At 54.5% G+C, this 22,481-nt stretch overlaps 2 long non-coding RNA genes across 3 annotated transcripts; both read right to left on the bottom strand.

Moving 5' to 3' along the window:
• Positions 1-1,321: 1,321 nt before the first annotated feature.
• LOC140251620 (uncharacterized) lies at positions 1,322-9,456 on the bottom strand. The gene is made up of 5 exons (XR_011903440.1): positions 9,103-9,456; positions 7,046-8,925; positions 4,990-6,868; positions 2,934-4,812; positions 1,322-2,756 (listed from the first exon to the last, which is right to left on the bottom strand). It is a non-coding gene; the product is annotated as an uncharacterized lncRNA (long non-coding RNA).
• A 1,039-nt stretch (positions 9,457-10,495) lies between these two features.
• On the bottom strand, positions 10,496-17,659 carry LOC140251619 (uncharacterized). 2 transcript variants are annotated; one of them, XR_011903438.1, is made up of 3 exons: positions 13,216-15,086; positions 11,160-13,038; positions 10,496-10,982 (listed from the first exon to the last, which is right to left on the bottom strand). It is a non-coding gene; the product is annotated as an uncharacterized lncRNA (long non-coding RNA). The 2 variants fall into 2 exon arrangements; XR_011903439.1 differs by lacking the exons at positions 10,496-10,982; positions 13,216-15,086 and adding exons at positions 15,272-15,344; positions 17,425-17,659 and having other exon boundaries at positions 11,679-13,038.
• Between the last annotated feature and the right edge of the window lie 4,822 nt (positions 17,660-22,481).

Raw genomic sequence — 22,481 nt, 5'->3', positions numbered from 1 at the left:
AGCCAAGAACAGATAGTTTTCCCTACAATCCTGCCAACGAGGGCTGGGCCCAAGATGCTGTGAGCAGGGAAGAGATAAAGCACCAGCGAAGACAGAACTGCACAGTCTGTAGGCAACCAGCACTATATTACCAACCATGAGCAGGCCACATTCAGGCCATATAACCAAAGAAAAATATAAAAACTAGTTTACACCTAAAAGGAACAGAAACCAACACAGGTGTATCTGCAAGCCAGACAAAAAATTTGCCTGACAAAAAACATCTGAGCATGCTTTACAGACACAACACATGCAGACAGAGTAAAGAGCACAGCTACAGCTCACAGCACCAACTCTAACGACACAAAAATCGTGAGCTATGCTTAGAGGTATACCTAATGCTAAGAGGAAGGAAAAGAATGTTGGAAAAAGGGTACACCCAGTAACAGTGCCACAATATGTAACTGAGGACAAAAAAATAAAATGAAAAAAATCCAAAATATTAGAGCAAGATATCACAGGTCAAAAACAACAACACAAACTTTATTAAGAGGGATCATGTAAGGCAATGAAGAACAAAAAAGTCAATAAACAAACAATAGAAATGTAATGACAAGAGACCAAAAAATGCCAAAATAAAGAATAAATACAGCATCCACTCCTTCCTCACAGTAGGCACTAGGCACCACTCGCTTGATGCTTCTTTCTTCTGCAGCAGCATCTGAAGAATGAAGGACACCATTAGACCTGAGGATCACCGGCCCCTCCACCCAAAGGAATGAGGAAACCCAACATCCCAAAGGAGCTCAGCACACAGCCACCCAACCACAGAATCCATGCATCCCCCCAAGCCCCAATTCATCCCATGACAAGAACACCAAAAGCTGCTCTTCTCACCGTGCTGATGCGCTGCGGAGCTCCAGACGGTGCTGCGGAGGGTACCAGAGGCGGGCAGACTGGGCAAAAGGAGTTGGGCACACAAAAAAGCAGCGGCCAAAGGGTCAACTTCCCTGCTTACAGGGCTCCCCTGACGCTGCCTCCATTGCAAAGGGCCTGGGACTCCAAGGCACAGCCAATCCCTGACTTACAGGTCAGCCTTGGTCCGTAGGCAGAGGGAGGCTCCTTCTCCCCCAATCCAGTGCGCACAACAGGCTGCCAGCAGAGCATAAAGGCTCCTGCACCCAGACCCTGGTTACAGGCGGGGGCAACAACACCCATGGAGCCACAGAGCTTGGTTTCCCCCCCAGCAGCAGGAACGACACTCAGCAGCCAGGCAGAGGGGCGGCACGGCCTAACGCCGCGGTCGGGATCCCAGCCCAAAGTTGCAGGGAGGGTGCAAGCCCAACCTCACATCTATTGGCCCCGTGCCTCTGAAAGGCCGGGGCCGCATACCCACCTGACTACAGGGGGTCCTGTATCAGAACACAGCTCACCAAACACTGCGGGCACACGCAGCCCCGGCTACGGGACGGTGCCCAACACCTCACCATCGCTAAGAAGCCCCACAGAGCACACAGCTCCCACCAATGCCTGAGCTACAGGCTGGCCCGCCCGGCTGCAACACAACAAACACCATGCCTTTGGGAGCACAGGAAACAACCTCAACCCACCGAGCGGGGAGGTCGCCCCACCTACAAGCAGTACCTCAACCTGCACTCTGACAGAACAGGGAGGGGTCATTCCCACCAACTGGCTGGCTAAAGCAGCCTCCCCAGACCTGATTACAGGGGGGGCAGGCTGCTCGGGGGACAGAGGGCTCCACAGCTTGTGACACGCACCCCGAGTACAGGGCCGTCACACCGCCAGCAGAACAGGCGGCCATGCAGGGATAGGCCCAAGCCCTGGCTACAGGGTGGCCTTAGCCACAAAACTATCGTGTGGCTCTGATCTGTCCTAAGACAAAAAGGGGCATGACAGGACACTCACTGTGCTCGTGGGACTAAAGGGGAAGACCCCACTTGTGCCACGCATCAAGTCCTCCATTCCCCCCTGGGAAGTCCAAGCTAAGCTGCAGCCATTTTTGTGGGGGCCTAAAGGGAAAACTCAATCGCTCAGTCACTCCACAAACATCAGCAAGGAAAGGAAAGGAACACACACACACAGATGGGACTTTCCAGAAGGGAAGGACAACGCAGCGCGGCCAAACCCTGGGAACAAACCCACAACCACGAGCAACAGGCAAGAGCCTGCGACCTGTCCCCAGGCGGCACGGAAGCCAAAGACCTCAACATGCCAAGGGGCTTCTCAGGTAAGCAAAAAGGCTGTGACAGACACCCCGAGTACAGGGCCGTTCAATTGGCAGGCCACCATCAGGCAGCAACTCCAAGGGGCCGGGAGAAAAGGGGCAGGGATACGGCACCTACCCTGCTTACAGGGCGGCCTTGGGGTCCAGCTAGCTCCGTTTCCCACTCGGGTGCGGAGAGGTGGCTCGCGCCCTCCTTACGGGGGGCCACTCTCCCCAGGCAGCCTAAAGAGCAACAAGGCAAAAGGCCAACTACTTCAAAGACCTCAGCCCTGCTTACAGGGAGGGTCGCCCAGATCAAAGCCGGTCGGGTCAACCAAGATGCCGGCAACACTCTACTGAAATGTGACTATGTCCCTGCTAACAGGGAGGTGATTTTGCCCAGAGAGCCTCTCTCTTTCCCCCCCATCCTCGGGCTTCTGTCTCCTCCTCTTGCTCCTCTTTCCCCGCCATGCACAGGCTTCTGTCTCCTCTTCTTGCTCACTGTAGCCTCCCGGTTCCACTCGCTTGATGCTTCTTTCTTCTGCAGCAGCATCTGAAGAATGAAGGACACCATTAGACCTGAGGATCACCGGCCCCTCCACCCAAAGGAATGAGGAAACCCAACATCCCAAAGGAGCTCAGCACGCAGCCACCCAACCACGGAAGACTTTGCATCCCCCCAAACCCCAATTCAACCCATGACAAGAACACCAAAAGCTGCTCTTCTCACCGTGCTGATGCGCTGCGGAGCTCCAGACGGTGCTGCGGAGGGTACCAGAGGCGGGCAGACTGGGCAAAAGGAGTTGGGCACACAAAAAAGCAGCGGCCAAAGGGTCAACTTCCCTGCTTACAGGGCTCCCCTGACGCTGCCTCCATTGCAAAGGGCCTGGGACTCCAAGGCACAGCCAATCCCTGACTTACAGGTCAGCCTTGGTCCGTAGGCAGAGGGAGGCTCCTTCTCCCCCAATCCAGTGCGCACAACAGGCTGCCAGCAGAGCATAAAGGCTCCTGCACCCAGACCCTGGTTACAGGCGGGGGCAACAACACCCATGGAGCCACAGAGCTTGGTTTCCCCCCCAGCAGCAGGAACGACACTCAGCAGCCAGGCAGAGGGGCGGCACGGCCTAACGCCGCGGTCGGGATCCCAGCCCCAGTTGCAGGGAGGGTGCAAGCCCAACCTCACATCTATTGGCCCCGTGCCTCTGAAAGGCCGGGGCCGCATACCCACCTGACTACAGGGGGTCCTGTATCAGAACACAGCTCACCAAACACTGCGGGCACACGCAGCCCCGGCTACGGGACGGTGCCCAACACCTCACCATCGCTAAGAAGCCCCACAGAGCACACAGCTCCCACCAATGCCTGAGCTACAGGCTGGCCCGCCCGGCTGCAACACAACAAACACCATGCCTTTGGGAGCACAGGAAACAACCTCAACCCACCGAGCGGGGAGGTCGCCCCACCTACAAGCAGTACCTCAACCTGCACTCTGACAGAACAGGGAGGGGTCATTCCCACCAACTGGCTGGCTAAAGCAGCCTCCCCAGACCTGATTACAGGGGGGGCAGGCTGCTCGGGGGACAGAGGGCTCCACAGCTTGTGACACGCACCCCGAGTACAGGGCCGTCACACCGCCAGCAGAACAGGCGGCCATGCAGGGATAGGCCCAAGCCCTGGCTACAGGGTGGCCTTAGCCACAAAACTATCGTGTGGCTCTGATCTGTCCTAAGACAAAAAGGGGCATGACAGGACACTCACTGTGCTCGTGGGACTAAAGGGGAAGACCCCACTTGTGCCACGCATCAAGTCCTCCATTCCCCCCTGGGAAGTCCAAGCTAAGCTGCAGCCATTTTTGTGGGGGCCTAAAGGGAAAACTCAATCGCTCAGTCACTCCACAAACATCAGCAAGGAAAGGAAAGGAACACACACACACAGATGGGACTTTCCAGAAGGGAAGGACAACGCAGCGCGGCCAAACCCTGGGAACAAACCCACAACCACGAGCAACAGGCAAGAGCCTGCGACCTGTCCCCAGGCGGCACGGAAGCCAAAGACCTCAACATGCCAAGGGGCTTCTCAGGTAAGCAAAAAGGCTGTGACAGACACCCCGAGTACAGGGCCGTTCAATTGGCAGGCCACCATCAGGCAGCAACTCCAAGGGGCCGGGAGAAAAGGGGCAGGGATACGGCACCTACCCTGCTTACAGGGCGGCCTTGGGGTCCAGCTAGCTCCGTTTCCCACTCGGGTGCGGAGAGGTGGCTCGCGCCCTCCTTACGGGGGGCCACTCTCCCCAGGCAGCCTAAAGAGCAACAAGGCAAAAGGCCAACTACTTCAAAGACCTCAGCCCTGCTTACAGGGAGGGTCGCCCAGATCAAAGCCGGTCGGGTCAACCAAGATGCCGGCAACACTCTACTGAAATGTGACTATGTCCCTGCTAACAGGGAGGTGATTTTGCCCAGAGAGCCTCTCTCTTTCCCCCCCATCCTCGGGCTTCTGTCTCCTCCTCTTGCTCCTCTTTCCCCGCCATGCACAGGCTTCTGTCTCCTCTTCTTGCTCACTGTAGCCTCCCGGTTCCACTCGCTTGATGCTTCTTTCTTCTGCAGCAGCATCTGAAGAATGAAGGACACCATTAGACCTGAGGATCACCGGCCCCTCCACCCAAAGGAATGAGGAAACCCAACATCCCAAAGGAGCTCAGCACGCAGCCACCCAACCACGGAAGACTTTGCATCCCCCCAAACCCCAATTCAACCCATGACAAGAACACCAAAAGCTGCTCTTCTCACCGTGCTGATGCGCTGCGGAGCTCCAGACGGTGCTGCGGAGGGTACCAGAGGCGGGCAGACTGGGCAAAAGGAGTTGGGCACACAAAAAAGCAGCGGCCAAAGGGTCAACTTCCCTGCTTACAGGGCTCCCCTGACGCTGCCTCCATTGCAAAGGGCCTGGGACTCCAAGGCACAGCCAATCCCTGACTTACAGGTCAGCCTTGGTCCGTAGGCAGAGGGAGGCTCCTTCTCCCCCAATCCAGTGCGCACAACAGGCTGCCAGCAGAGCATAAAGGCTCCTGCACCCAGACCCTGGTTACAGGCGGGGGCAACAACACCCATGGAGCCACAGAGCTTGGTTTCCCCCCCAGCAGCAGGAACGACACTCAGCAGCCAGGCAGAGGGGCGGCACGGCCTAACGCCGCGGTCGGGATCCCAGCCCCAGTTGCAGGGAGGGTGCAAGCCCAACCTCACATCTATTGGCCCCGTGCCTCTGAAAGGCCGGGGCCGCATACCCACCTGACTACAGGGGGTCCTGTATCAGAACACAGCTCACCAAACACTGCGGGCACACGCAGCCCCGGCTACGGGACGGTGCCCAACACCTCACCATCGCTAAGAAGCCCCACAGAGCACACAGCTCCCACCAATGCCTGAGCTACAGGCTGGCCCGCCCGGCTGCAACACAACAAACACCATGCCTTTGGGAGCACAGGAAACAACCTCAACCCACCGAGCGGGGAGGTCGCCCCACCTACAAGCAGTACCTCAACCTGCACTCTGACAGAACAGGGAGGGGTCATTCCCACCAACTGGCTGGCTAAAGCAGCCTCCCCAGACCTGATTACAGGGGGGGCAGGCTGCTCGGGGGACAGAGGGCTCCACAGCTTGTGACACGCACCCCGAGTACAGGGCCGTCACACCGCCAGCAGAACAGGCGGCCATGCAGGGATAGGCCCAAGCCCTGGCTACAGGGTGGCCTTAGCCACAAAACTATCGTGTGGCTCTGATCTGTCCTAAGACAAAAAGGGGCATGACAGGACACTCACTGTGCTCGTGGGACTAAAGGGGAAGACCCCACTTGTGCCACGCATCAAGTCCTCCATTCCCCCCTGGGAAGTCCAAGCTAAGCTGCAGCCATTTTTGTGGGGGCCTAAAGGGAAAACTCAATCGCTCAGTCACTCCACAAACATCAGCAAGGAAAGGAAAGGAACACACACACACAGATGGGACTTTCCAGAAGGGAAGGACAACGCAGCGCGGCCAAACCCTGGGAACAAACCCACAACCACGAGCAACAGGCAAGAGCCTGCGACCTGTCCCCAGGCGGCACGGAAGCCAAAGACCTCAACATGCCAAGGGGCTTCTCAGGTAAGCAAAAAGGCTGTGACAGACACCCCGAGTACAGGGCCGTTCAATTGGCAGGCCACCATCAGGCAGCAACTCCAAGGGGCCGGGAGAAAAGGGGCAGGGATACGGCACCTACCCTGCTTACAGGGCGGCCTTGGGGTCCAGCTAGCTCCGTTTCCCACTCGGGTGCGGAGAGGTGGCTCGCGCCCTCCTTACGGGGGGCCACTCTCCCCAGGCAGCCTAAAGAGCAACAAGGCAAAAGGCCAACTACTTCAAAGACCTCAGCCCTGCTTACAGGGAGGGTCGCCCAGATCAAAGCCGGTCGGGTCAACCAAGATGCCGGCAACACTCTACTGAAATGTGACTATGTCCCTGCTAACAGGGAGGTGATTTTGCCCAGAGAGCCTCTCTCTTTCCCCCCCATCCTCGGGCTTCTGTCTCCTCCTCTTGCTCCTCTTTCCCCGCCATGCACAGGCTTCTGTCTCCTCTTCTTGCTCACTGTAGCCTCCCGGTTCCACTCGCTTGATGCTTCTTTCTTCTGCAGCAGCATCTGAAGAATGAAGGACACCATTAGACCTGAGGATCACCGGCCCCTCCACCCAAAGGAATGAGGAAACCCAACATCCCAAAGGAGCTCAGCACGCAGCCACCCAACCACGGAAGACTTTGCATCCTCCCAAACCCCAATTCAACCCATGACAAGAACACCAAAAGCTGCTCTTCTCACCGTGCTGATGCGCTGCGGAGCTCCAGACGGTGCTGCGGAGGGTACCAGAGGCGGGCAGACTGGGCAAAAGGAGTTGGGCACACAAAAAAGCAGCGGCCAAAGGGTCAACTTCCCTGCTTACAGGGCTCCCCTGACGCTGCCTCCATTGCAAAGGGCCTGGGACTCCAAGGCACAGCCAATCCCTGACTTACAGGTCAGCCTTGGTCCGTAGGCAGAGGGAGGCTCCTTCTCCCCCAATCCAGTGCGCACAACAGGCTGCCAGCAGAGCATAAAGGCTCCTGCACCCAGACCCTGGTTACAGGCGGGGGCAACAACACCCATGGAGCCACAGAGCTTGGTTTCCCCCCCAGCAGCAGGAACGACACTCAGCAGCCAGGCAGAGGGGCGGCACGGCCTAACGCCGCGGTCGGGATCCCAGCCCAAAGTTGCAGGGAGGGTGCAAGCCCAACCTCACATCTATTGGCCCCGTGCCTCTGAAAGGCCGGGGCCGCATACCCACCTGACTACAGGGGGTCCTGTATCAGAACACAGCTCACCAAACACTGCGGGCACACGCAGCCCCGGCTACGGGACGGTGCCCAACACCTCACCATCGCTAAGAAGCCCCACAGAGCACACAGCTCCCACCAATGCCTGAGCTACAGGCTGGCCCGCCCGGCTGCAACACAACAAACACCATGCCTTTGGGAGCACAGGAAACAACCTCAACCCACCGAGCGGGGAGGTCGCCCCACCTACAAGCAGTACCTCAACCTGCACTCTGACAGAACAGGGAGGGGTCATTCCCACCAACTGGCTGGCTAAAGCAGCCTCCCCAGACCTGATTACAGGGGGGGCAGGCTGCTCGGGGGACAGAGGGCTCCACAGCTTGTGACACGCACCCCGAGTACAGGGCCGTCACACCGCCAGCAGAACAGGCGGCCATGCAGGGATAGGCCCAAGCCCTGGCTACAGGGTGGCCTTAGCCACAAAACTATCGTGTGGCTCTGATCTGTCCTAAGACAAAAAGGGGCATGACAGGACACTCACTGTGCTCGTGGGACTAAAGGGGAAGACCCCACTTGTGCCACGCATCAAGTCCTCCATTCCCCCCTGGGAAGTCCAAGCTAAGCTGCAGCCATTTTTGTGGGGGCCTAAAGGGAAAACTCAATCGCTCAGTCACTCCACAAACATCAGCAAGGAAAGGAAAGGAACACACACACACAGATGGGACTTTCCAGAAGGGAAGGACAACGCAGCGCGGCCAAACCCTGGGAACAAACCCACAACCACGAGCAACAGGCAAGAGCCTGCGACCTGTCCCCAGGCGGCACGGAAGCCAAAGACCTCAACATGCCAAGGGGCTTCTCAGGTAAGCAAAAAGGCTGTGACAGACACCCCGAGTACAGGGCCGTTCAATTGGCAGGCCACCATCAGGCAGCAACTCCAAGGGGCCGGGAGAAAAGGGGCAGGGATACGGCACCTACCCTGCTTACAGGGCGGCCTTGGGGTCCAGCTAGCTCCGTTTCCCACTCGGGTGCGGAGAGGTGGCTCGCGCCCTCCTTACGGGGGGCCACTCTCCCCAGGCAGCCTAAAGAGCAACAAGGCAAAAGGCCAACTACTTCAAAGACCTCAGCCCTGCTTACAGGGAGGGTCGCCCAGATCAAAGCCGGTCGGGTCAACCAAGATGCCGGCAACACTCTACTGAAATGTGACTATGTCCCTGCTAACAGGGAGGTGATTTTGCCCAGAGAGCCTCTCTCTTTCCCCCCCATCCTCGGGCTTCTGTCTCCTCCTCTTGCTCCTCTTTCCCCGCCATGCACAGGCTTCTGTCTCCTCTTCTTGCTCACTGTAGCCTCCCGGTTCCACTCGCTTGATGCTTCTTTCTTCTGCAGCAGCATCTGAAGAATGAAGGACACCATTAGACCTGAGGATCACCGGCCCCTCCACCCAAAGGAATGAGGAAACCCAACATCCCAAAGGAGCTCAGCACGCAGCCACCCAACCACGGAAGACTTTGCATCCCCCCAAACCCCAATTCAACCCATGACAAGAACACCAAAAGCTGCTCTTCTCACCGTGCTGATGCGCTGCGGAGCTCCAGACGGTGCTGCGGAGGGTACCAGAGGCGGGCAGACTGGGCAAAAGGAGTTGGGCACACAAAAAAGCAGCGGCCAAAGGGTCAACTTCCCTGCTTACAGGGCTCCCCTGACGCTGCCTCCATTGCAAAGGGCCTGGGACTCCAAGGCACAGCCAATCCCTGACTTACAGGTCAGCCTTGGTCCGTAGGCAGAGGGAGGCTCCTTCTCCCCCAATCCAGTGCGCACAACAGGCTGCCAGCAGAGCATAAAGGCTCCTGCACCCAGACCCTGGTTACAGGCGGGGGCAACAACACCCATGGAGCCACAGAGCTTGGTTTCCCCCCCAGCAGCAGGAACGACACTCAGCAGCCAGGTAGAGGGGCGGCACGGCCTAACGCCGCGGTCGGGATCCCAGCCCAAAGTTGCAGGGAGGGTGCAAGCCCAACCTCACATCTATTGGCCCCGTGCCTCTGAAAGGCCGGGGCCGCATACCCACCTGACTACAGGGGGTCCTGTATCAGAACACAGCTCACCAAACACTGCGGGCACACGCAGCCCCGGCTACGGGACGGTGCCCAACACCTCACCATCGCTAAGAAGCCCCACAGAGCACACAGCTCCCACCAATGCCTGAGCTACAGGCTGGCCCGCCCGGCTGCAACACAACAAACACCATGCCTTTGGGAGCACAGGAAACAACCTCAACCCACCGAGCGGGGAGGTCGCCCCACCTACAAGCAGTACCTCAACCTGCACTCTGACAGAACAGGGAGGGGTCATTCCCACCAACTGGCTGGCTAAAGCAGCCTCCCCAGACCTGATTACAGGGGGGGCAGGCAGCTCGGGGAACAGAGGGCTCCACAGCTTGTGACACGCACCCCGAGTACAGGGCCGTCACACCGCCAGCAGAACAGGCGGCCATGCAGGGATAGGCCCAAGCCCTGGCTACAGGGTGGCCTTAGCCACAAAACTATCGTGTGGCTCTGATCTGTCCTAAGACAAAAAGGGGCATGACAGGACACTCACTGTGCTCGTGGGACTAAAGGGGAAGACCCCACTTGTGCCACGCATCAAGTCCTCCATTCCCCCCTGGGAAGTCCAAGCTAAGCTGCAGCCATTTTTGTGGGGGCCTAAAGGGAAAACTCAATCGCTCAGTCACTCCACAAACATCAGCAAGGAAAGGAAAGGAACACACACACACAGATGGGACTTTCCAGAAGGGAAGGACAACGCAGCGCGGCCAAACCCTGGGAACAAACCCACAACCACGAGCAACAGGCAAGAGCCTGCGACCTGTCCCCAGGCGGCACGGAAGCCAAAGACCTCAACATGCCAAGGGGCTTCTCAGGTAAGCAAAAAGGCTGTGACAGACACCCTGAGTACAGGGCCGTTCAATTGGCAGGCCACCATCAGGCAGCAACTCCAAGGGGCCGGGAGAAAAGGGGCAGGGATACGGCACCTACCCTGCTTACAGGGCGGCCTTGGGGTCCAGCTAGCTCCGTTTCCCACTCGGGTGCGGAGAGGTGGCTCGCGCCCTCCTTACGGGGGGCCACTCTCCCCAGGCAGCCTAAAGAGCAACAAGGCAAAAGGCCAACTACTTCAAAGACCTCAGCCCTGCTTACAGGGAGGGTCGCCCAGATCAAAGCCGGTCGGGTCAACCAAGATGCCGGCAACACTCTACTGAAATGTGACTATGTCCCTGCTAACAGGGAGGTGATTTTGCCCAGAGAGCCTCTCTCTTTCCCCCCCATCCTCGGGCTTCTGTCTCCTCCTCTTGCTCCTCTTTCCCCGCCATGCACAGGCTTCTGTCTCCTCTTCTTGCTCACTGTAGCCTCCCGGTTCCACTCGCTTGATGCTTCTTTCTTCTGCAGCAGCATCTGAAGAATGAAGGACACCATTAGACCTGAGGATCACCGGCCCCTCCACCCAAAGGAATGAGGAAACCCAACATCCCAAAGGAGCTCAGCACGCAGCCACCCAACCACGGAAGACTTTGCATCCCCCCAAACCCCAATTCAACCCATGACAAGAACACCAAAAGTTGCTCTTCTCACCGTGCTGATGCGCTGCGGAGCTCCAGACGGTGCTGCGGAGGGTACCAGAGGCGGGCAGACTGGGCAAAAGGAGTTGGGCACACAAAAAAGCAGCGGCCAAAGGGTCAACTTCCCTGCTTACAGGGCTCCCCTGACGCTGCCTCCATTGCAAAGGGCCTGGGACTCCAAGGCACAGCCAATCCCTGACTTACAGGTCAGCCTTGGTCCGTAGGCAGAGGGAGGCTCCTTCTCCCCCAATCCAGTGCGCACAACAGGCTGCCAGCAGAGCATAAAGGCTCCTGCACCCAGACCCTGGTTACAGGCGGGGGCAACAACACCCATGGAGCCACAGAGCTTGGTTTCCCCCCCAGCAGCAGGAACGACACTCAGCAGCCAGGCAGAGGGGCGGCACGGCCTAACGCCGCGGTCGGGATCCCAGCCCCAGTTGCAGGGAGGGTGCAAGCCCAACCTCACATCTATTGGCCCTGTGCCTCTGAAAGGCCGGGGCCGCATACCCACCTGACTACAGGGGGTCCTGTATCAGAACACAGCTCACCAAACACTGCGGGCACACGCAGCCCCGGCTACGGGACGGTGCCCAACACCTCACCATCGCTAAGAAGCCCCACAGAGCACACAGCTCCCACCAATGCCTGAGCTACAGGCTGGCCCGCCCGGCTGCAACACAACAAACACCATGCCTTTGGGAGCACAGGAAACAACCTCAACCCACCGAGCGGGGAGGTCGCCCCACCTACAAGCAGTACCTCAACCTGCACTCTGACAGAACAGGGAGGGGTCATTCCCACCAACTGGCTGGCTAAAGCAGCCTCCCCAGACCTGATTACAGGGGGGGCAGGCTGCTCGGGGGACAGAGGGCTCCACAGCTTGTGACACGCACCCCGAGTACAGGGCCGTCACACCGCCAGCAGAACAGGCGGCCATGCAGGGATAGGCCCAAGCCCTGGCTACAGGGTGGCCTTAGCCACAAAACTATCGTGTGGCTCTGATCTGTCCTAAGACAAAAAGGGGCATGACAGGACACTCACTGTGCTCGTGGGACTAAAGGGGAAGACCCCACTTGTGCCACGCATCAAGTCCTCCATTCCCCCCTGGGAAGTCCAAGCTAAGCTGCAGCCATTTTTGTGGGGGCCTAAAGGGAAAACTCAATCGCTCAGTCACTCCACAAACATCAGCAAGGAAAGGAAAGGAACACACACACACAGATGGGACTTTCCAGAAGGGAAGGACAACGCAGCGCGGCCAAACCCTGGGAACAAACCCACAACCACGAGCAACAGGCAAGAGCCTGCGACCTGTCCCCAGGCGGCACGGAAGCCAAAGACCTCAACATGCCAAGGGGCTTCTCAGGTAAGCAAAAAGGCTGTGACAGACACCCCGAGTACAGGGCCGTTCAATTGGCAGGCCACCATCAGGCAGCAACTCCAAGGGGCCGGGAGAAAAGGGGCAGGGATACGGCACCTACCCTGCTTACAGGGCGGCCTTGGGGTCCAGCTAGCTCCGTTTCCCACTCGGGTGCGGAGAGGTGGCTCGCGCCCTCCTTACGGGGGGCCACTCTCCCCAGGCAGCCTAAAGAGCAACAAGGCAAAAGGCCAACTACTTCAAAGACCTCAGCCCTGCTTACAGGGAGGGTCGCCCAGATCAAAGCCGGTCGGGTCAACCAAGATGCCGGCAACACTCTACTGAAATGTGACTATGTCCCTGCTAACAGGGAGGTGATTTTGCCCAGAGAGCCTCTCTCTTTCCCCCCCATCCTCGGGCTTCTGTCTCCTCCTCTTGCTCCTCTTTCCCCGCCATGCACAGGCTTCTGTCTCCTCTTCTTGCTCACTGTAGCCTCCCGGTTCCACTCGCTTGATGCTTCTTTCTTCTGCAGCAGCATCTGAAGAATGAAGGACACCATTAGACCTGAGGATCACCGGCCCCTCCACCCAAAGGAATGAGGAAACCCAACATCCCAAAGGAGCTCAGCACGCAGCCACCCAACCACGGAAGACTTTGCATCCCCCCAAACCCCAATTCAACCCATGACAAGAACACCAAAAGCTGCTCTTCTCACCGTGCTGATGCGCTGCGGAGCTCCAGACGGTGCTGCGGAGGGTACCAGAGGCGGGCAGACTGGGCAAAAGGAGTTGGGCACACAAAAAAGCAGCGGCCAAAGGGTCAACTTCCCTGCTTACAGGGCTCCCCTGACGCTGCCTCCATTGCAAAGGGCCTGGGACTCCAAGGCACAGCCAATCCCTGACTTACAGGTCAGCCTTGGTCCGTAGGCAGAGGGAGGCTCCTTCTCCCCCAATCCAGTGCGCACAACAGGCTGCCAGCAGAGCATAAAGGCTCCTGCACCCAGACCCTGGTTACAGGCGGGGGCAACAACACCCATGGAGCCACAGAGCTTGGTTTCCCCCCCAGCAGCAGGAACGACACTCAGCAGCCAGGCAGAGGGGCGGCACGGCCTAACGCCGCGGTCGGGATCCCAGCCCCAGTTGCAGGGAGGGTGCAAGCCCAACCTCACATCTATTGGCCCCGTGCCTCTGAAAGGCCGGGGCCGCATACCCACCTGACTACAGGGGGTCCTGTATCAGAACACAGCTCACCAAACACTGCGGGCACACGCAGCCCCGGCTACGGGACGGTGCCCAACACCTCACCATCGCTAAGAAGCCCCACAGAGCACACAGCTCCCACCAATGCCTGAGCTACAGGCTGGCCCGCCCGGCTGCAACACAACAAACACCATGCCTTTGGGAGCACAGGAAACAACCTCAACCCACCGAGCGGGGAGGTCGCCCCACCTACAAGCAGTACCTCAACCTGCACTCTGACAGAACAGGGAGGGGTCATTCCCACCAACTGGCTGGCTAAAGCAGCCTCCCCAGACCTGATTACAGGGGGGGCAGGCTGCTCGGGGGACAGAGGGCTCCACAGCTTGTGACACGCACCCCGAGTACAGGGCCGTCACACCGCCAGCAGAACAGGCGGCCATGCAGGGATAGGCCCAAGCCCTGGCTACAGGGTGGCCTTAGCCACAAAACTATCGTGTGGCTCTGATCTGTCCTAAGACAAAAAGGGGCATGACAGGACACTCACTGTGCTCGTGGGACTAAAGGGGAAGACCCCACTTGTGCCACGCATCAAGTCCTCCATTCCCCCCTGGGAAGTCCAAGCTAAGCTGCAGCCATTTTTGTGGGGGCCTAAAGGGAAAACTCAATCGCTCAGTCACTCCACAAACATCAGCAAGGAAAGGAAAGGAACACACACACACAGATGGGACTTTCCAGAAGGGAAGGACAACGCAGCGCGGCCAAACCCTGGGAACAAACCCACAACCACGAGCAACAGGCAAGAGCCTGCGACCTGTCCCCAGGCGGCACGGAAGCCAAAGACCTCAACATGCCAAGGGGCTTCTCAGGTAAGCAAAAAGGCTGTGACAGACACCCCGAGTACAGGGCCGTTCAATTGGCAGGCCACCATCAGGCAGCAACTCCAAGGGGCCGGGAGAAAAGGGGCAGGGATACGGCACCTACCCTGCTTACAGGGCGGCCTTGGGGTCCAGCTAGCTCCGTTTCCCACTCGGGTGCGGAGAGGTGGCTCGCGCCCTCCTTACGGGGGGCCACTCTCCCCAGGCAGCCTAAAGAGCAACAAGGCAAAAGGCCAACTACTTCAAAGACCTCAGCCCTGCTTACAGGGAGGGTCGCCCAGATCAAAGCCGGTCGGGTCAACCAAGATGCCGGCAACACTCTACTGAAATGTGACTATGTCCCTGCTAACAGGGAGGTGATTTTGCCCAGAGAGCCTCTCTCTTTCCCCCCCATCCTCGGGCTTCTGTCTCCTCCTCTTGCTCCTCTTTCCCCGCCATGCACAGGCTTCTGTCTCCTCTTCTTGCTCACTGTAGCCTCCCGGTTCCACTCGCTTGATGCTTCTTTCTTCTGCAGCGGCTCCTGAAGAATGAAGGGCACCATTAGACCTGAGGATCACCAGCCCCTCCACCCAAAGGAATGAGGAAACCCAACATCCCAAAGGAGCTCAGCACACATCCACCCAACCACGGAAGACTTTGCATCCCCCCAAACCCCAATTCATCCCATGACAAGAACACCAAAAGCTGCTCTTCTCACCGTGCTGATGCGCTGCGGAGCTCCAGACGGTGCTGAGGAGGGTACCAGAGGCGGGCAGACTGGGCAAAAGAAGCTGGGCACACAAAAAGCAGCAGCTAAATAGTCAGCTTCTCTTCTTATCAGGTATGGCAAATACTGCTTTATTTACAAAAATGCTAACAGTTATAACAACGTTGCCTTGTACACAGGCATTCTGGTGAAAATCCTGCCACTTTGGCTCTCGTGAATCATTCTAGTCCCTTCCTGTTTTTGCTCATTTGCCATTTCATCAAAAATAATTCTGCTACCTACAGACATCTCCTGCCTTGAATTGTCTTAAAGGAACAAACATTTTATTTTTTTTTATTATTATTGTTTTTAATCATAGAGCTTATTTATCACTTTTACTCTAGAACATTACTCCAGTGTTTTCTTCTTTTGATCATCAGTGCCTCATTCTGTTTGTGCTCCATCAGTTCCCACCACCCATTTTCTGAGCAGACATACAATTCCTACAAGTCATTACAACAGTAGTGAGATACTTTTGCTTTATTAATTGTTGTTTGCCGTTGTCTCATAATATTTTCTACTGCGAGGCTACTCGCCCCCAGTTCGGCCCAGCCCAGCCCCCCCACAACTCACTCCGGCCAGCCCGGTTCGACCTGGCTTCCCCCCACTCGCTCCGACCCGGCCCGGTTCGGCCCAGCCCCCACCTACTCACTCCGGCCCGGGCCGGTTCGGCTCAACCCCTCCCCCCCCCCCCCCACTCGATCCGGCCCGGCCCTGTTCGGCCCAACCCTCCCCAACTCGATCCTGTTCGGCTTCCCCCCCCCCCCCCCAACTCGATCCTGCCCGGGCCCCCCCCATTCGCTCCAGCCGGCCCGGTTCAGCCCAGCTCTCCCCCCCACACCCACTCACTCCGGCCTAGTTCGGCCCATCCCCCTGCCACTCGTTCCGGCCCGGTTCAGCCGGCCACCCCCCCCCGCCATTTGTTCCGGTTCGGCCCGTTCCCCCCCCCCCCCCCCCCGCCCCGGCACGGCCCTGTTCGGCCCGGCTCTCCCCATTCGCTCCGGCTTGGTTCGGCCCGGCCCCTCCACCTCCCACTCGCTCCCGCCCGGTTCAGTTTGTACCCCTCCACTCGCTCCGGCGCGGCTCAACCTCCCCCAACTCGATCCGGCACGGCCCGGTTCGGCTCAACCCCCCACAACTCGATCCGGCACGGCCCGGTTCGGCTCAACCCCCCCCCAACTCGATCCGGCACGGCCCGGTTCGGCTCAACCCCCCACAACTCGATCCGGCACGGCCCGGTTCGGCTCAACCCCCCCAACTCGATCCGGCACGGCCCGGTTCGGCTCAACCCCCCACAACTCGATCCGGCACGGCCCGGTTCGGCTCAACCCCCCACAACTCGATCCGGCACGGCCCGGTTCGGCTCAACCCCCCACAACTCGATCCGGCACGGCCCGGTTCGGCTCAACCCCCCACAACTCGATCCGGCACGGCCCGGTTCGGCTCAACCCCCCACAACTCGATCCGGCACGGCCCGGTTCGGCTCAACCCCCCACAACTCGATCCGGCACGGCCCGGTTCGGCTCAACCCCCCACAACTCGATCCGGCACGGCACGGCCCCCAACTCACTCCGGCCCGGTCCCCGTCCCCCCCCCCCCCCCCCCACTCGCTTCGGCCCGGCCCGGCTCGCCCCCCCCCCCCACTCGCTTCGGCCCGGCCCGGCCCCCCCCCCCCCCCACTCGCTTCGGCCCGGCTCGGCTCGGCCCCCCCCCCCCCCCACTCGCTTCGGCCCGGCTCGGCTCGGCCCCCCCCCCCCCCACTCGCTTCGGCCCGGCTCGGCTCGGCCCCCCCCCCCCCCACTCGCTTCGGCCCGGCTCGGCTCGGCCCCCCCCCCCCCCACTCGCTTCGGCCCGGCTCGGCTCGGCCCCCCCCCCCCCCACTCGCTTCGGCCCGGCCCGGCTCGGCCCCCCCCCCCCCGACTCGATTCGGCCCGGCTCGGCCCCCCCCCCCCCCCCACTCGCTTCGGCCCGGCCCCCCCCCCCCCCCACTCGCTTCGGCCCGGCTCGGCCCCCCCCCCCCCCACTCGCTTCGGCCCGGCTCGGCCCGGCCACCTCCCCTCCTCCGGCACTCCCCCAACATCGGTGCCTGCTCAGAGCGGCCTTACCTGTCCCGTCGCACCTCAGTCACCGGACGCCGATTGCCGCCTTCCTCCTCATGCACGCGGATTCTCCTCACACGCTAATGCTAACTCCTATGGCTTCCGAGTGCCCTATATAGCGATCCCTGACGCCCGCCAGCCAATGGGAGCCCAGAACGCCGCTCTCGTTTTCCCGCCGTTTCTGCTTGCTTCCCGCCTCATCGTTCCCGCCCTTTCTCGCCGAAGGCGGCCGGGTGGGGTCAGCTGAAGGTCACGGCCGGGGTCAGCTGAAGGGCACGGGCTCCTCGCAGCTGCTGCCGCCCTTCCCCTCACGGCAGAGCCGCCCCACAGGGAGTCCCACCAGCCCTGGTGCTCTGGGAGAGCTGCGTGTGAGGCTCGCATTTCTTCGGTTTCAGTGTTGTTTTATTTCTTTTAACAGCCACATAAGCATTTTGTGTTCCTCCACAAACATAATTGAAAACATAGGTATATTTTAATGAATTCTCCACAGAGATGCCTCTGTCTGATATGTAGCCCAGGCAAATGGGCCACCGTGGGGAAAGGTATTCAGTGCCTGAGGGAAGTAGCTGTGGTAGATGTGTATAGCATGAGCATCCAACACTTCAGTTTGCCTGGGCTGCACTGAGTGAAGAGGAATTGTATTGGGCCACATATATGTAGGTTGCTCCTAAAGTAATGTCTCCTAATTCATTTCACAGAAACTACAAAAGATAAAATGAGCACAGTAACGCCATTTGATAGAGCAAAATCTCAGCCACAGAATGCTGTTTTTCAACACAGCTGCCAGCATTAGCTATACATTTTTGCCAGCAAGGGACAAGGATTTGCATGCCATGCTCATCAAAATCTGCATCATGGCCCACAATTGCTGGCACCACTGCTGAAATGGGCTACACACCACCTCTCTGTGCTCACATCCACTCTTTGGTACTCATAAATGTTCAGCAAGCATTGAAGAAGGCCATTTTTTCCACATAGAGGCATTCATTGACACACCTTTGCTTTAAATACACTTCCGTGTCAGGCACCATTCTGTCAGGCTGCCCACCTGCTGCCATCTGTTTCATGATAGCACGTAACAGAATATTGGTAGAAGGTTCAACCTCTACCGCCCTACCAGGCAGGATTTACTTCTTCAGAAATGACAAGAGAAATGCCAGTAGTGATCTCTGGCAGTCTTTCATAACTAATGAAATGAAAAGTTGAGAAGACTCAAGGTGTAAGGTGGCTTTCTTTTTTCTAGTTGCTTCCACCCCCCCCCCCCCCCCCAATTTGTATAGATAAGACTTGCACTCGTATATGTTGAACTACAGGTGAGCAATTGTTATTGTAGGTTCTCCAGCCAGTTTTCAGAATTGTCCTCGTGAAATGCTGTAAAATGAAAGCACTGAAAGTTCTTAAAAGCTATGACCGTGTGAAATGGAAACCTCTGGGACAGTAGTGCATCTGGTGATCTTGCAAAGAATTGGTTGGTTGGTGGTTTTCTTTTATTGTTCTTATCTCAGACCTCAGCAGTGGCTGCTCACAGCTTTATTCAGTAACAACCAAGATTCTGGTTTGCTATTAACACCGTTTTGGCTGAAACTAGGCCATACATAAACAAGCATCAGATTGTTTATTGGGCAAATAACTGTACCCCTCACATGACAAGTAGTAATCTGTCATAAAAGACTTACTGTCTTTATAAAAGAAAGTCTCAACTGCTGGTTATGCTTGTGTAATTAACACTTGTGGCATCAGCTATAAGAACCTCAATGCCAATACTTGAATTAGATTGGTTTTATTTTATTACATTCCCTTTCAGATGTTGCAAATTTGCTTATGTTTTATTGCACTGATAATTCATTATGATCAGATCATTTTTTTTTCACATACCTGAAAGTTTTCTAGCTTTTTATCTTATATGATAGATAAGTATCCTTCAGTTTTTCTCTCTTTGTCTGTTGCATCCTACTTTTTTAACAAATGTGTGTCATTATCAGTAACACTAAAAACTGGATAAGCTAGAATGTTGAAGTGCTATACCTCTTTTGCTTCCATTAGGTATTAAAAATGTTGTGTTTGATGGAACATGTAGTTTATTTTTGCCCTCCAGTATGCCTACCTAAAAATGATTAATTGGTGGTAATACTTGGATAAAGTCTTTCCCTTAAGGGAAGTCTGAACTCCGCAGTGTGAAAGTTATGCAAGTCCCTTTTACTCTCTGTGCATTTCAGTTCTAGTGTTTCATAACAATACTGGAGGAATGTTAGGAGAAAGGAGTTGAAAGTCAAGTTATAGAAGAGATGTATTCATGGTTCACTGATACTTGTGCAAGTTATACTGGGATCAGTAAACTTAATTGTTTGTTTTCAATTTCTTAACTGAAACTTTTGTTTCTTCAGAGAGTTTTATTTCTAGTTGAGCAGCTAATGCAGCATTCACAGATTTCTCTTATGTCTAAGATGTACTCTCTTCATAGATAGCAAGTGTTTACAGGTCAAAATCATATGAATGTTCTTATTATAAATGTTTTTTTATAAACCTCTTATATTTATCCAAGAATATGGAACAGTTGCATGAAATAAAAACTATAAAAAAATTAATCGGTTCATCAATCCTTGTCTATATTATGAGGATAGCCTGTAGCACTGTAATTATTTCATGCATAAAAATGTTGCATTCAGATAATTACACACTTATTCAACCCTAGTATAATGCATAAGACTATCACGATTAAATTATAGGAATAGATTAAGTACAAAATGTAAACTTCCGAAAGATTTGGCTATTTCTATGCAGGACATTATTTTATTCATCTGAAAGCATAATAAAACTTTAACTTCTCCGTTACAAATGCATCTGCATAATTGCTTACTGCTATTAAATATATTTCTTCCACAGAGCTAATGTTTCTAGAATGCTCATACAATAAAGCTTTTTTACAGTTTAAAAGAAGGTTAGAAGAAAAATTTTCATGGTTTTACTCCTATTTTGAACTCTGACAGGGTTTAGACAGTTCCTTTTAGGATCAGTAGGCAAGTTAGGAGTATGCCTCATGGGCCACTGTTTACACAGTCTTCTTTGACTCTAATTGGCACTGATTTTTCCCACAAAGAGGCCATTTATTTATTTATTTTCAGTTCCGTGCTCTTAATTTGTCCCCTCTTACTACTACTGCTCATTAGACCTGGAATATATCTTTAGATTAGGCACAGAGTGCAATAAGATGAACATACATGATTTCTTCGCTAATTAACTTGTTAGTTGTAATGGGAATATATATGAACTAATTACAAGGATAATATGGGATAATAGGTAGTTGGTTTTTTTTGTTTGTTTGTTTTTTTAATTTCTTATTGAGAAAGTATAATACTTCAAAAAGTGGAGTTAGAGCACACAGACCTACTGACATGTGCTTCACTTTGTACTTCTATGTTATTTATTGGAGGTCATCATTATTTAGACTATGTTGCTTACTGTATAATGAGCTCTAGTATATAATTTAGCATTTTTCTTAGATTCAGGTTTTGAACTGCACATACACTGTAAGGGAAAGAATATATTGTAGGGATGGTAGATGTAGAGGAAGGGAATTAAAACTAACTTCAAAAATTGTAACAAGATCATCCACTACTCATTACGTTTTGTATTGTGAGCTATACAGGAATTCCTCTCTTTGCTGTTATAGTGCAATGCAACAACAACCTCTTTGTTCATATTTTTCACTAAGCTGAGAACATTTTGAGATTACGTCCTTTTTTGGAATCTAAAAGGATTTGTCATAGCTAGCCTTGGGTTTCCTTGGGTACCACTCTTTGGTTACGTTCCCTTTAATTTTATTTTTTTAATTTACCATCTAGCATCATTACCAGATTATATCATTTTCATTTACAGTGAAAAAGAAAATGTAATTCTGTTCAACTATCTCAATGTTGTTGTTAAGGGCAGCTAGCGCTTCTGTTCTACGAATAAATGCATCTTAATTAAGAAGAGAGAAATTATGAAGAGGGAAAAGCAGTTAGCAGCAGACAAAGCTGTCTGTAGTAAAGTCAGTAGGCTTAAAATACCTTCAGTGAATTTATTCTTTTTTCTTAGAACAATGTGAAACGAACAGAGTTGTTCAATAAAATTCCGGTGTAGGCACATAGCACAAAGGATCTATTAACCTGCGTAATGAAACAAGGCAGATTCTGATGAAAAAGTTTGTGTTCCTGTTGAAACTGAATATTCTTTCACAACTGTTTCTAGTTGCTTGTCACATCTGAGATGCTAATGTGGCAATGAAAATCAAGTGAAATACTTCCCTGGTTTTGCAAGGGTGTTTGCTCAATTATTTTCCCCTGAGCACTGTTAAGCTCAGTCAAATGGCTAAAGTTATTGAGCTTATTTCTTGACACATCAGCAAAACCTCTGGCACCAAGGCTTGTAATAAGAACCCGCTATTTACTGAGGTATTTATAATTTCTGTTGAAATGTCTCAGAAGACTTAATTTCTACTGAATAGAAGCAAGTATTTCATTTTAATTTCTCATTAAATATCAATTTATCTAACTGAATGTAAAATTGCCTTTCTGACATGCTAGCTTTCCTTTCTCTAAATCTAGTGCAAGCCCTATTTCAAGAACTTAAGTGAGCGAAAGAAATGCCTGGGACCCTTTTTGTCCCTTTATTTAGAACATGCGTCACCTTCAAATCATACAGTATGTGTGAGCTAAGCCCTAGTGGGAAAAGAAGTTTGAAATCAGGAGAATTCAGGTGGAGCTTCATAATATTACTGAGTCTTTCAGTTGACTCTGTTGTTCTTTGAATCACATTATTTCCTTATGTATGCATTCAAAAATGTTCTATAAATTGACCTACAATACGTTAATGTTTGTATCTTGAATCTTCCAGTTGTTTGAAAGCTAACCCTTGTTTTATTTTAACTCTATCCGAACTGTCTTGGCACTCTTCTAATTAAAAAAAGAAGCCAAAACAGAATTTATATTAAAATACAAAATGGACTTTGAATACAACCTGTGAAATTAGTGCTACAACTGTAGGTGGCTGTGCCACTAATTGAATGCAATAACTCTAACAGG

This window comes from Excalfactoria chinensis, chromosome 4, assembly GCF_039878825.1.
Source record: "Excalfactoria chinensis isolate bCotChi1 chromosome 4, bCotChi1.hap2, whole genome shotgun sequence".
NCBI lineage: Eukaryota > Metazoa > Chordata > Aves > Galliformes > Phasianidae > Excalfactoria > Excalfactoria chinensis.
Note: the sequence above shows the minus strand (reverse complement) of the source record. Positions and strands in the feature narration are given on the sequence as shown.